Here is a 12,846-nt window from a genome sequence, read left to right as displayed (position 1 = left end):
ATAGACTCCTCAGGCTACCAATTTTGCGGACATCAACTATTTTATGTCTGCCCTGGGGTACAAAGGCTTCACCAATTTCAACAGTTTATCCAGCATTGCCTTCTTCTTTATTTTGTTGTGACCCCTAATAAATTTAAAATTTTGCCTATGTGTTTTACGTCAAAAAGGACAGTTTGTTTGTGAGTAGACAGGTACATTTCAAAAATACAATGTCAAATTAACAAGGGACAACAACACCAACCAACCTCTTTTGAGTTTAAAAAATATGAGATAATAATGGTGTTGTGGTAACTTGACACACAAAACGACAAAAAATATTATGGAGATCACTATAAAAAAAAAAAAAAAAATTCTGGAGATCTTGAGAAAAAAAAAAAAAAGTAGATCACTATAAAAAAAAAAAAGATTATTCTGGAGATCTTGCAAAAAAACAAACAAAAACAAAGATTATTCAGGATATCACGAGAAATAATAAGAAATCAGTTTGTCAGAACTCTGTGTGAATATCAGCAGCAAAGCAACTTCATTATTCTAGCATAATAAAGAAGAAGAGAATACGCTGCATTGAAAAATTAAAAAAATTTGCAGCATGACGAATGTGCTATCTCCATTACGAACGCTAGTTTTACAAGACCGAGCGCTTCCGTCTCCTAGTTGATTCCGAGCATGCGTGGAATTTTGTGCGTTGGACTTGTGTGCACACGCTCGGAATTTCCGACAACAAAGTTTGCTGTCAGAAAATTTGAGAACCGTCTCTCAAACATTTGTTGTCGGAAAGTCGGACAGCAAATGTTCGATGGAGCATACACACGGTCGGACTTTCCGACAACAAGCTCACATCGAACATCTGTTGTTGGAATATCCGACCGTGTGTACGCGGCATAACACTACACATCACCCTGAACACACCATCCCCACCGTGAAACATACTGGTGGCAGCATCATGTTGTGGGAATGCTTTTCTTCAGCAAGAACAGGGAAGCTGGTCAGAGTTGATGGAACGATGGATGTAGCCAAATACAGGGCAATCTTAGAAGAAAACCTGTTAGAGTCTGCAAAAGACTTGAGACTGGGGCAGAGGTTTACCCTCCAGCAGAACAACGACCCTAAACATACAGCCAGAGCTACAATGGAATGGTTTAGATCAAAACATATTCATGTGTTAGAATGGCCCAGTCAAAGTCCAGACCTAAATCCAATCGAGAATCTGTGGCAAGACTTGAAAATTGCTGTTCACAGACACTCTCCATCCAATCTGACAGAGCTTGAGCTATTTTGCAAAGAAGAATGGGCAAAAATTTCACTTTCTAGATGTGCAAAGCTGGTAGAGACATCCGTAACTTGCAACGAAAGGTGGTTCTACAAATTATTGACTCAGGGGGGCTGAATACAAATGCATGCCACACTTTTCACATATTTATTTGTAAAACCAATTATCATTTTCCTTCCACTTCACAATTATGTTCCATTTTATGTTGATCTATCACATAAAATCCTCAATAAAATACATTTACGTTTTTGGTTGTAACATGACAAAATGTGGAAAATTTCAAGGGGTATGAATATTTTTTCAAGGCACTGTATATAAATTCTCACAATCATGTCTAACAGCACACAGTCACTCGTAACCTACAAGCAAACTTTTGATCAGAGGCTAAAAATTATTTTTTCTCTATGCCAAGCTAAATAACATGCTATATGGGGTAACAGTATTTTTAAGCCAGCTACATATTTAAACGCATCCCTCTACACAAGGTACAGCACCATTTCTTTCCACAATTGTCAAGTACAGACCACATGTAACTTGTCACTAGATAGAATAGGCAAAATAAACTTGTGCTACACCTATCCCAAATAGGTTTACAGACCCACCCAAGGACACCCTCCAATATTTACCTAGCCCAATACTTAACCCTTTCATTTATTGAAGTCTAGATGTCCTTCAATGTACAATGTACAGTAGCACCTTTCACCCTCGCTTTTAAAGGGTGACCAGTGACCATGAGGAGCTGTTGGTCCTTATCTTCTTTTGGGCTCTCGACAAGCAGATTTCTTCTTTCGATCTTGTAGGTGCAATTGTGTGTGATTATTAAAGGTTATTCATTTGGTAATGCACCAAGGTTCCTGCTCCCTGTACCCTGTTTTTGTTGTTCTATATAGACAGCAAAATTTCCCTGTCCTGTGTAAAGGGTGGCTGTACTTTCTAAAGACATTTATGTGGAAAGGATCTTTCTGTACTGGTATATCTGGTAACCCAAGTTGTGGCTTTTTTCTTTATTATTTAGAAATATTTAGAAATATTCAAAGACATTTTTATTTAGTTGTAAAATTTAGAGATAGTGTAATAACAAAAAATACCACTGGATGGCAGTTTAATCATTTAAAAAGATATCTTGTGATTCAATGAAACTTTCAGAAAGAATAATTGAGATAGAAAGAAAGAGATACCACTAAATATGTAGCTTTCTTTAATACATATTCACGTTTTTCAATTTCTTTCCCCATAAGATTGTATGTCTATTTTTTTTTTTTTTGATTGGAGGCACTGTTAGGATACAAGAGTGAGCAGTGAAGGCAACTTGCTATAGAGAACACGTGTTCTTAAAGCGGAACTTCAGTCATTTTTTCATCTTATAAATCTTCTGCCCTTGTTGATTTAACTTTGGATAGTACATATTTTTTCTCCCAGTAAATACCTTATACAGCCTACTTCTTATACAGCCTACATCTGGTAAAAAGCCTAGGCTTATGAAATCATGCGCAGCTAACTCTCTCTCTCACTCTTGTAAGAGTTTGCCAGGAAGGGAGGGGGAGTCATAGGAGGGCCAATGAGAGCTGCAGAGCTGGAGGTGTGGCTCTGTGTGTCTGTGTAAATCCAGGAAGTGAACAGGCAGCAGCTTCAGCTGCCCACAGATAAAATGCAGCCAGGCTCAGTGGAGGGAGATTTCTGCAGCATATTTGGCAAGTACAGAGTCACAGTATATATAAAATAATATGCAAAGTGGTTGGAGGGAAGCTTCAGAATGGCAAAGATGTTTTTATTACAAATTATGTGAGCAGACTGCAGTTCCTCTTCAACCCCTTACCCCCCTACCTTTTGTCGCTTCGCCTTTTGGCCACTAGGGGGTGCGCGTGCAGTCGGAGGCACGCATTTGCCCACAGCTCGCCGTCGGAAGCACGCGTGCGCGCCCGCATCTCGCTACCGGAGCCGATGACCGCCAGGCACCCGTGATCACTCGTGACAGACCGCGAACCAGGATCTGTGTGTGTAAACATACAGATACCAGTTCTCTCAGGGGAGAGGAGACAGATCGTGTGTTCATACTATGTATGAACACCGATCTACGTTTCCTCCTAGTCAGTCCCACTCCCCCCAAAGTTAGAACACACACTAGGGAACACAATTAACCCCTTGATCACCCCCTAGTGTTAACTCCTTCCTTGCCAGTGACATTTATACAGTAATCAGTGCATTTTTATAGCACTGATCACTGTATAATTGTCACTGGTCCCAACAATGTGTCAAAAACGTCCGATGTGTCCGCCACAATATCGCAGTCCTGATAAAAATCTCTGATCACCGCCATTACTAGTAAAAAAAAATAATAATAATAAAAATGCTATAAATCTATCCCCTATTTTGTAGACGCTGTAACTTTTGCACTAAACAATCAATATACGCTTATTGCAATTTTTTTTTACCAAAAACTGCCTAAACTGAGGAAAAAAATTGTTTAAAAAAAAACAAAAAAAAATTTGGATATTTATTATTGCAAAAAGTAAAAGACATTGGGGCTGATTTACGAAAGACGTGCACCATTAGTAGAGGCGCAATGCACATTTTCTTATTTGCGAAACGGGAACAGAGTGCAAATCCCCTATTTACTATAGCAACCTCGGCGCATGGGAGACTGCAATATGTGCGCCACTATGGACACGGCGCATGACATCTTCAATTCAATATTAACAGAAGATGGAGGTGCCAATATTATGGGGTGATGTGGGGTAATGTGAGGAAGTTTATTAACAACTGCCAAAGTAACAAATATGCTCAAAATAGAATAAGAAAGTAACTTTTTCAGAGCAAGCCTACTGTGCCTGCAAGTACATTTAGAACTACGTAAGATCAATGTAAGCACTGCGCTTGCGCAAGCGGCTCTTGCGCTCATTCAAATGCGTTTGTTCACTGCGCAGCGAAAATCTTAGTAAATGTCAAGCAATGTAAATGCAATTGCGTGGGTTGAACAGGTGCACCTCTAAACCTGACATTTTTATTTTTACGCTGACACCTTTATGTATTTTTTTAAGGATATTTGAACACAAGTCATGTTAGCACGTTACGTTGCCAACATGTGACATGCACCTTGTTAAAATTATGTAAAAAGACTCTCGCTCCTCTAGCTCCTCCTAAAAGGGCATTTAACCTTCCCCCTCTAATGCATATGATTTTCTTGGGCTTTCATTGGGCTTTCTTGGGCTTGGGATTTCATAAAAGCTTTTGCTAAAGGGGAACTCCACACTCCATTCTACAATGCTCTTGTCTCCCCCTTCTAATGCATAAAAGGGACCCTAAAAAGGGACACTTGTACCCCCCAGTACAGCGGAACTTTATAGGCGAACAGAAGAAATTTTATAAAGACATATTATTTATTTGAAGAAATGCTTAAAAAAGCGTGTATAAAAACATGATAGAAATCTATATAAAATAATGATCTATACAGAGTATTGTACAAAGTACGAAAATTTACATATGGTACATTCTCTACAAATCCAAGAATAAGTACATATTTCTATATAAGCCAGACATGTTTCAGGACAATGTCCCTTCTTTAGAGGCATTTTTGGAGAGAAACATGGATGTATTCTGAAAAACAGGTAAAATAGACTTAACATAAACACATTGTTCAAGGCAGAATCGACATTATAGTATCTGAAAATGTCCAATATACATACCAATATTGAATTGTATAGTAAAAACTGTGTAAATATGAAAGAAAAGCGATTTTCTTAGAAGGTTAAATAAACTTCTGCCGCCAGTTGTCCAACAACAGGATGATGGACTCAGTCCGGGTTCAGAGAAGCCCACACAAAGGCCCCAAAAAGAAGAACGACCCCCACCGCACATCCACAGCAGAGCCCTGAGGGATAGTTTGAATAATTTATTACACTTGGTTTAGTGATTTAAGGATTACACATCAAAAACCCCCTAAGGAAATGTGCCTCTCCTATATCCCATGCACCGGAGCTAAATGCCTTTCATCTTCATTTATATTTTTAAAAGGGAACACTTAAGAATGGAAACTTCCTATGCTATTATAATTAATTGCAAGGAAGCCGATGGAAAAATCTCAAAGATAGGAGAAAGGAGGGGAGAGAAGACTCTTCTCCCTCTCCTTGGGAAAAGCAAATCATAAGGATGGAAAAAGATCTGTTAGCCTTTTGACTTACTTTTTAATATGAATGCAGTCCGTAAATGGCCGGAGCGTTGTCACATGTTAGCAAGCATAGTTTGCACTGGGCAGGATGCCATCTGCAGGCTTTAAAGGCCGCCGGCGCCTGTGCAGTGCTGATCATTTTAGTAATGTCAGCAGAGTGGGATGTTTGTAAGGGTCGCGTCATTGCATATAGCGAGATGACATCATCGCATCGTCATTTGCAAAGAGAGATAAATACAAAGCAAAAAGCAACGCTCCGGACCGAGGGAGGGAAGGGGGAGGAAAAAGGGGGCAAGTCCAATAGCATGACAGGCCGCATAATGTGGAGACGAAGCATGTCCATAGCAACCATCAAACAGAAAACACTACAGACAGAATCACAAAAACATGGGAGAGAGATCATGGGGACATCCAAAGGGACCTCCAGGGCAGGATCTGCACGGCACCCACCCACTGCCAAAACAGTGGAGGAGCGTCATGCAGATGAAGCCCACCGGCGCAATACAATCGCAATTGCACAATCAACCCAGGGTGAACATGGGCCGACCGGGCACGCAATGTAAAATAGAGGCCCGCCCCCCCATCGAAGGATGGGAAGAGAGGGCCCCCGTGCGCTGGGCAGGGATAAACCGATCCCCAAACGGAATACTGGGTGGTGAAAACAGAAATAAATATAATTATAAAAAATGAACTATAAACTGATCCAGATATACGTCAAAAATGGTTATATGTGTTGATGAGCATATGGACATGATCAGATACACACAATGGAATCATGTTGGACAGCAATAGGTACAAAACAAAGGGGCAGACGTGATTTGCATGTATGAAAGGACATCCAACATCAAATTATGTGATACAGTATTCTCATCAGTCATATCATCAATCATATCAATTTTAATTATATGGTATTACAGTAATGTGGAAATAATAAATATGCCTTACAAGTACACAATTTCTTAAACAAATATTTTTACACATGTTGATCAAGAATATGGCACATTTCTGATGGATAATCACTCCTTTTCACATCCTCCAGACACAAAACTGTCCAAAAATGGACAAAAACAAATTTGAGTATTGAGTCCTGGAAACAAAGTTGCATTGAGATCAGCAATCCTGCAGACCTCCCTCTGGAGCAAGATCTTGTTCCAGTCACCACCTCTGTTGCCCAGATGAACCCGGTCGAGAATGGTGAAATAAACAAGGGGAAACTTGCCCGTGTGATGATATCGCACATGTCGCCCCAGAGGAAGGTCCGGGTTTGCCTGTCTCATGCTGATAATGTGTCATGCTGCTCTCTCACGGAACTCTAATTTCGTTTTGCCAACATAGAAACATTTACATTGGCATGTTAGAATATAAATGACACCAGGCGTTTTGCAGCTGGAAAAATGTCTAGGCTCATGCATCCTGCCATTTGGTAATATAAATTTTAACTATGTATTCATGTATTGGCAACAAGTACACCCACCACAGGTAAAAGTTCCAAATCTTTTACACACATCGGAGCGGAAAGTGCCAGTATATTCACTTTTAACCAAATGGTCTCTTAGTGAGCGTGCTCGTCTGAAGGTGATGGTGGGTGTCGCAGACACATGTTGTTTTAAATTAGGATCGATTTGTAGCAGGTGCCAATGCTTCTGTAAAATATTTCTAATGATTTTATGTTGTTCATTGTAAGTGGTTATTAGTCTGGTAACTGGTTTGGAATCGATGGATGTTTTTTTTGAGAAAGAGTATATTTTGTCTCAGTTGTCCTCGTGCACGTTTAAAGGCCTTTTTCAGACATGTGGATGAATAGCCTTGATCCACGAGTCTTTTTCTTAGTAGATTTGCCTCACGGACAAATTCAGTGTCTGTGGAGCAATTGTGTCTAAGCCTCAAATATTGCCCATATGGAATGGACAACACCAAGGACTTAGGATGCGAGCTGGACGCATGTCAGATAGTATTTCCAGCGGCCTCCTTTTGATAGAGACTGCTGGATAAGGAACCATCTGTTGATTTAATGATGTTTAGATCAAGGAATGTGATAGAAGTGTCATTAAAGGTCATACTGAAATATAAGTTGAATATATTTTTGTTCATAATATGTATGAAAGCTTGTAAGTCCTCTAGTGTGCCATCCCATATCATCAGTATGTCGTCTATATACCTAAACCATGCCGCCACATGGGTGGTATAAGACGACTGTGACAGACTCATCCGGGATAGAGGCTTTTGGAGGGGACTGAATGCAAGCCTGTTGCTGAATGATTATGGGCCCTGGCATTTGGGGGAACGGTGCTCTTTGTGAGCTGTATGCCTGGGGACCTTTGAGGTGGTATTACTGTGGATTCGGGTCCTGGTCCCCCAGGACACACAGACTCTGGGGACCCTGGATTTGCCATATTAGAAATAGTGGCTGATTAATAATGCTGGGAAAAATACTGTTAGGAGATGCTGATGTCAATTCCAGCCACCTGTCTGTCTGTTGCCTGCTAGAATGTGTATTGTAAAAAAGTCTAGTATGGGATCTAAGAGTCATTAGATCCCCATTGTTGTTTGTGTTAATTAACTCTGCTATTGTGTGAAGAAGAGTTCTGTGTTGATTTGTGATAATGTTGATTGGGTTTTCTGAGCTACAAGATGGCCAGTCTGGCCTAAAGGTCGTGACTGAGTCATCTAGGCTGTCTAAAGGGATTAGTTAATTAGCCCATGTTAATTAGGTTTCTGGTCACAGGTGTATGTTCAGAGTAATATGAGCAGGAGGTATGCACCTCCTCTTTTACTGTATAAAAGAGCCTGTATTCCTTTCAATAAAAGAGATTCCTGATTGAACTTACATACAGCCTGCCTCTTGTTTGTTCTGAGCTATCACAACTGGATTCGAACGGCACATAGCTGTAGTTCGAATCACGGAGCATCGGATGACCGAACCATCAGACGTTGTGATCTGCAATCTGATTCAATAGCCGCAGAGGAGTGTCGGGAGAGTGGAATCGAGCGAGCAGGGGCTCGTTAAAATGACAAACTGTCAGCAGACAACTAAGATTGCTCCCACTCCCCCAGGTACAGGTTGACATACCATGGGGCACAACAAATCCCCATCGCAACCCCCTGCACCTGGAGGTAGTGGGATCCATCAAAAGAAACATGTGCGTTAAGATGAAATCCAATGCCTCTAATAGGAAAGAATTTAACTTTCGATCATCCTTGTGAGATTGTGATAAAACATGTTTTATTGCTGAAAGGCCTAGGTTGTGGGGGATGGAGCTATATAAAACTTCCACGTCTATAGCAACTAAAAAGGAGTGAGGTGGAACATGTAATTCTTCTAGATTTTGCAATAAATGAATGGTATCTTTGATATGTGAAAATAAACCAGCAACAAAAGGTCTGAGATGACTGTCGACATATTTACTCAGGTTTTCAGTTATAAATCCATTTCCAGAAATAATGGGACTGCCTGGAGGAGTTTTTTGGTTCTTATGTATTTTTGGGAGACAGTATAAGGTGGGGATGCGTGGATAAGATGTTCTAATATACTCCCAGACATCTTTGTCAATGGCCCCATTACAAAATGCCCCATCCACCAGATCATAAAAAGCATAATTGAATTTATCAATGATGCCCTTTGAGATAGGTTTGTACCATGATTGGTTTGTGACAACCTTAACACACATCGCTTTGTATTGCTCATTTGTCATAATGACGATGTTTCCTCCCTTGTCGGATGGTTTGATTGTTAGGGAGTGTTCTTTTTTGAGAGATTCTAGGGCTAGCTGTTCAACTTTGGTGAGATTGCTACAAGGTACCTGTGATTTTATTCTATTGATCTCTGATGTGGTGGAAGCTATAAAGCCAGCTAAATTGGGATTACTGGTAAACGAAGGAAATTTATCCGACTTTTTTTTAAACTTCCCTTGTTTATCTGGCAACGGTAAAGATTCTTTTGTAATGTGTTCCTCTAAGAGGGTTTCAATATCCATCGAGTCAATCAGGTCAATCAGTGTTAAAAGATCATCTAATGCTTCATCTGATCCCTTAGTCTGCATTTGAGAAATATTTTTTCCTTTTTCCTTGGAAAAGAGGCTCTTATAGTGAAGTTTCCGAGCAAAAAGATGTAAGTCTTTTATTACGTCAAAAGTATTCAAACCAGCATCTGGACAAAAACTGAGGCCTTTGTGCAACAAATCCCTCTCAGCTTAAGTGAGTGGATAGTTAGAAAGATTGACAATATTTTGAGTGTCGAGATTAGAAGAAGAATCTGATGAGGGGATGTGTGATGAAATACATGTCTGGAGGGCTCGCCTCCATTCTGTGAGCTAAAAAATCTTTATCTGTCTGTAATAAAGTTGTGGTGATAGAAGATAATGAAGAATCACCAATGTGTGTGGATAAAGTAGAGCCAACACCAGAAGATCCTATAGAGGAAGATTGATTAACACCATGTGAATTACTTTTACCAATAGATGAAAGAGTGGAGATTGGTTGAGTGGAGGTGGAATCCATGATTCTCTTCTTGTTTGACGAAGAATCATTGCCAGATGGTGGTCTTTTATTTGTCTGTGGTTTACGATTTCTATGTCTGTTTTGGGAAGAAGATGAGACAGAAGAGTTTAAAGATGAATTGGATTCTGAGTTCCTTGAATTTTTACTTAGCTTGCCCTTATGGGAACGTTGTGTTGAATTGGTTTGATGCCATTTGTAGGCCTTTCCTTCTTGGAAGGCTCTTTTGTCTCGTCAGAATTTTTTATCTCTTATTGCTAGTTTTTCTTGGGATTGCTGATTGAGCTGCATTTTAATTTTTTCCTCATATTCCTTAAAAATGGGCAAATCTTTAAAGGGAAGTAATTTAGCATAAATTGCATCAATGTCTTTGTCAAAGCTAACAATGCGTTTTTTATATTCTTCACTTAGTAATGTCATCATAGTCCTGGTACAGAGCTGCAGATTCCTCTCCCAATTGATTTTGAAGGAGGAATCAACATCTTCTAGCACAGGAAAAATCTGAATTCGTAATCCTAGAGGATTAATGTCCTCCTGGATATATCTATCAAAGCTATCAGCATGCCAACAGCATGCAACTTTTTTGTCAACAATTTTACCCAGTTGAAAGAACAAAGAGGAAATTTCTGATTGAGAGGATGATTTTTTTACTGTAATCTTTGGAAAAGCCTGCCATAAGATTGTTCCATTCTTTGCATTGAAACATCCTGAAAAGTCATATAGAAACCTTTTAATAGAAAAAATATATGATCTAAAAAACGTAAATGTAAATGTCACATTTATGAATATTTTTTGAAAGAAGTATAAGTATGGTTCAGAAAGTAGGGTGGATGGGTATTTGCTACCCTGTTTATTATGTATATAGTAGTGAACCACAAAGAGAATTTTAAATCTCAATAGAACGTTGCCAACATTCCCAAATGTATTGCGAAAAAGGGACCCTAAAAAGGGACACTTGTACCCCCCAGTACAGCAGGACTTTATAGGCGAACAGAAGAAATTTTATAAAAACATATTGTCATGAAGCTTGGAATACTGAAGTATTTCTCCTTTGATTCTATTATACAGTGGGGGGTCTTCTGCCCTGTTTTAAGGCTAACCTCCTCCAGACGGCTCCATGGTCTGGAAGGAAGCGCTAGCCCGTGAGCAGCGACACCAGGGAAAAGTTCTCCCCTCCAACCATGTAAGGTACTGGTCACAGTATGAAGTACGAATGCTGTTATTGGGGGAACAACCAAACCAGGAGTGGACAGCTGAGTTAAGCAGGCTGATCCGGGCAGAAATGCGGTTGGACGAGATCTACAGAGCCCTCCAGTGGTATGTTGCCCCAGATGACAGCCCCACGGAAGGCTTTGACTACGATGGCCTGGGATTGTTGTACTGGAGGCTGTACAGGAACCCTAACTTTGGGAGTGATCAGGAGTGTCGTTTGGAGGAAATAATGGAGCACAGAGAGCAAAGACTGAATGTCTTGGAAGTGCACTGGGCACAGGAAGATTTGGAGTTTCTGGCCATTCAGGAACGGGAACTGGAGATCACCTACAGACAGCTGCTAGACTCTACTCAGCAGCAGGGTGGGGCTCCCTTTGCTATCAGGAAATACCAGTTGACAACTCTGAAATCCTGGCTGAAGAGTCAACAATGTGGCAGAGTAACAGTGTGCTTTGCCAACCTGCCCCGGCAGCTATGGACGCGGAGGTCTTATGGTGGATGGAGCAAGTGCTGAGTGACCTTGATGTAAATAGTGATTTCCTTCGCGCTATTGTGAGTTAAAAGGAGTGTGGTGACAATCACAAAGATAATAATAAAAAAACAAAACGTGGACTAGTTGTGATGATGTCTAAGCAAAGACTGCAGCAAAATCTAAAAGTGTTCACATTACACTCTAAAAATCATAAAAGTAGAAAGATTTTGCGCATCAAATCTATCATATAAAACTAGATAAAATAACTAACATAAAATTCCTCACATCAAAAATTGCATATAATATTTGTGACGAGCGGTGACGTAATGCGTAGGGTGTGGTAGAGAGCAGACTTTACCGGAAGTCACGTAAGGAGGCGCCTCGGACGCCGCTCCTTCAGTGTTTATGCTTTTACTATTGTTTTTAATGTAAGAGACCACCTTTTGAGATATAAATAAACAAGTTTACTTAAAATACTACACGTTTGGAGGCTTTCTCTCTCCTCCCCCTCCCCCCACTGGGCCGGCGCAGCCGAGGTGGAAAAATCCCCTTTTCTGTCAACAGGTGGCTGTCACATTGAGAAGATAATTCGGTTATCATCACACCAGCATGTTATAAACGCACTACATCATTTTAAAGCTATACATTGATGCCCGAATCCACTTCTCTTAAGGTGAGAGTTTTGAGAGCCTGTTTAGGCCGGCAGTCTTTATATGAAGATCATTATCAGCATTAGCACCTTATATGTATCTTTCTATTTATCTGATCCCAGCGGATACAATTCACCATTTATGAACTTTTTATCCCAATATCTATTCACTTGGACTTTTTTGGGGTCAATCATTTTGCTTTTACACATGTATGCACAATATTATACGCAATATTGGATGTGAGGAATTTTTCTGATTTTTCTGATTTATGAATTTTTTATCCCAATATTTATTCACTTTTATTATATTTTTTGGGGGTTAATGTTTTTGTTTTTGATTTTTGCACCTTCATGCACAAATATTATATGCAATTTTTGATGTGAGGAATTTTATGTTAGTTATTTTATCTAGTTTTATATGATAGATTTGATGCGCGAAATCTTTCTACTTTTATGACTGACCTTGATGAACCTGTTTCTTCATTGGATGATCTTGGATGGAGGAATGTGCCTGTCTAGCAGAATGCCAGAGGATCAGCAGTGGAAAATCTGGAGATCGCTATCCCCAAAGCTGAAGTGCTGAC

Source organism: Aquarana catesbeiana, linkage group LG08 (genome assembly GCF_042186555.1).
Source record: "Aquarana catesbeiana isolate 2022-GZ linkage group LG08, ASM4218655v1, whole genome shotgun sequence".
Lineage (NCBI taxonomy): Eukaryota > Metazoa > Chordata > Amphibia > Anura > Ranidae > Aquarana > Aquarana catesbeiana.
This window is presented reverse-complemented; position numbering follows the sequence as displayed.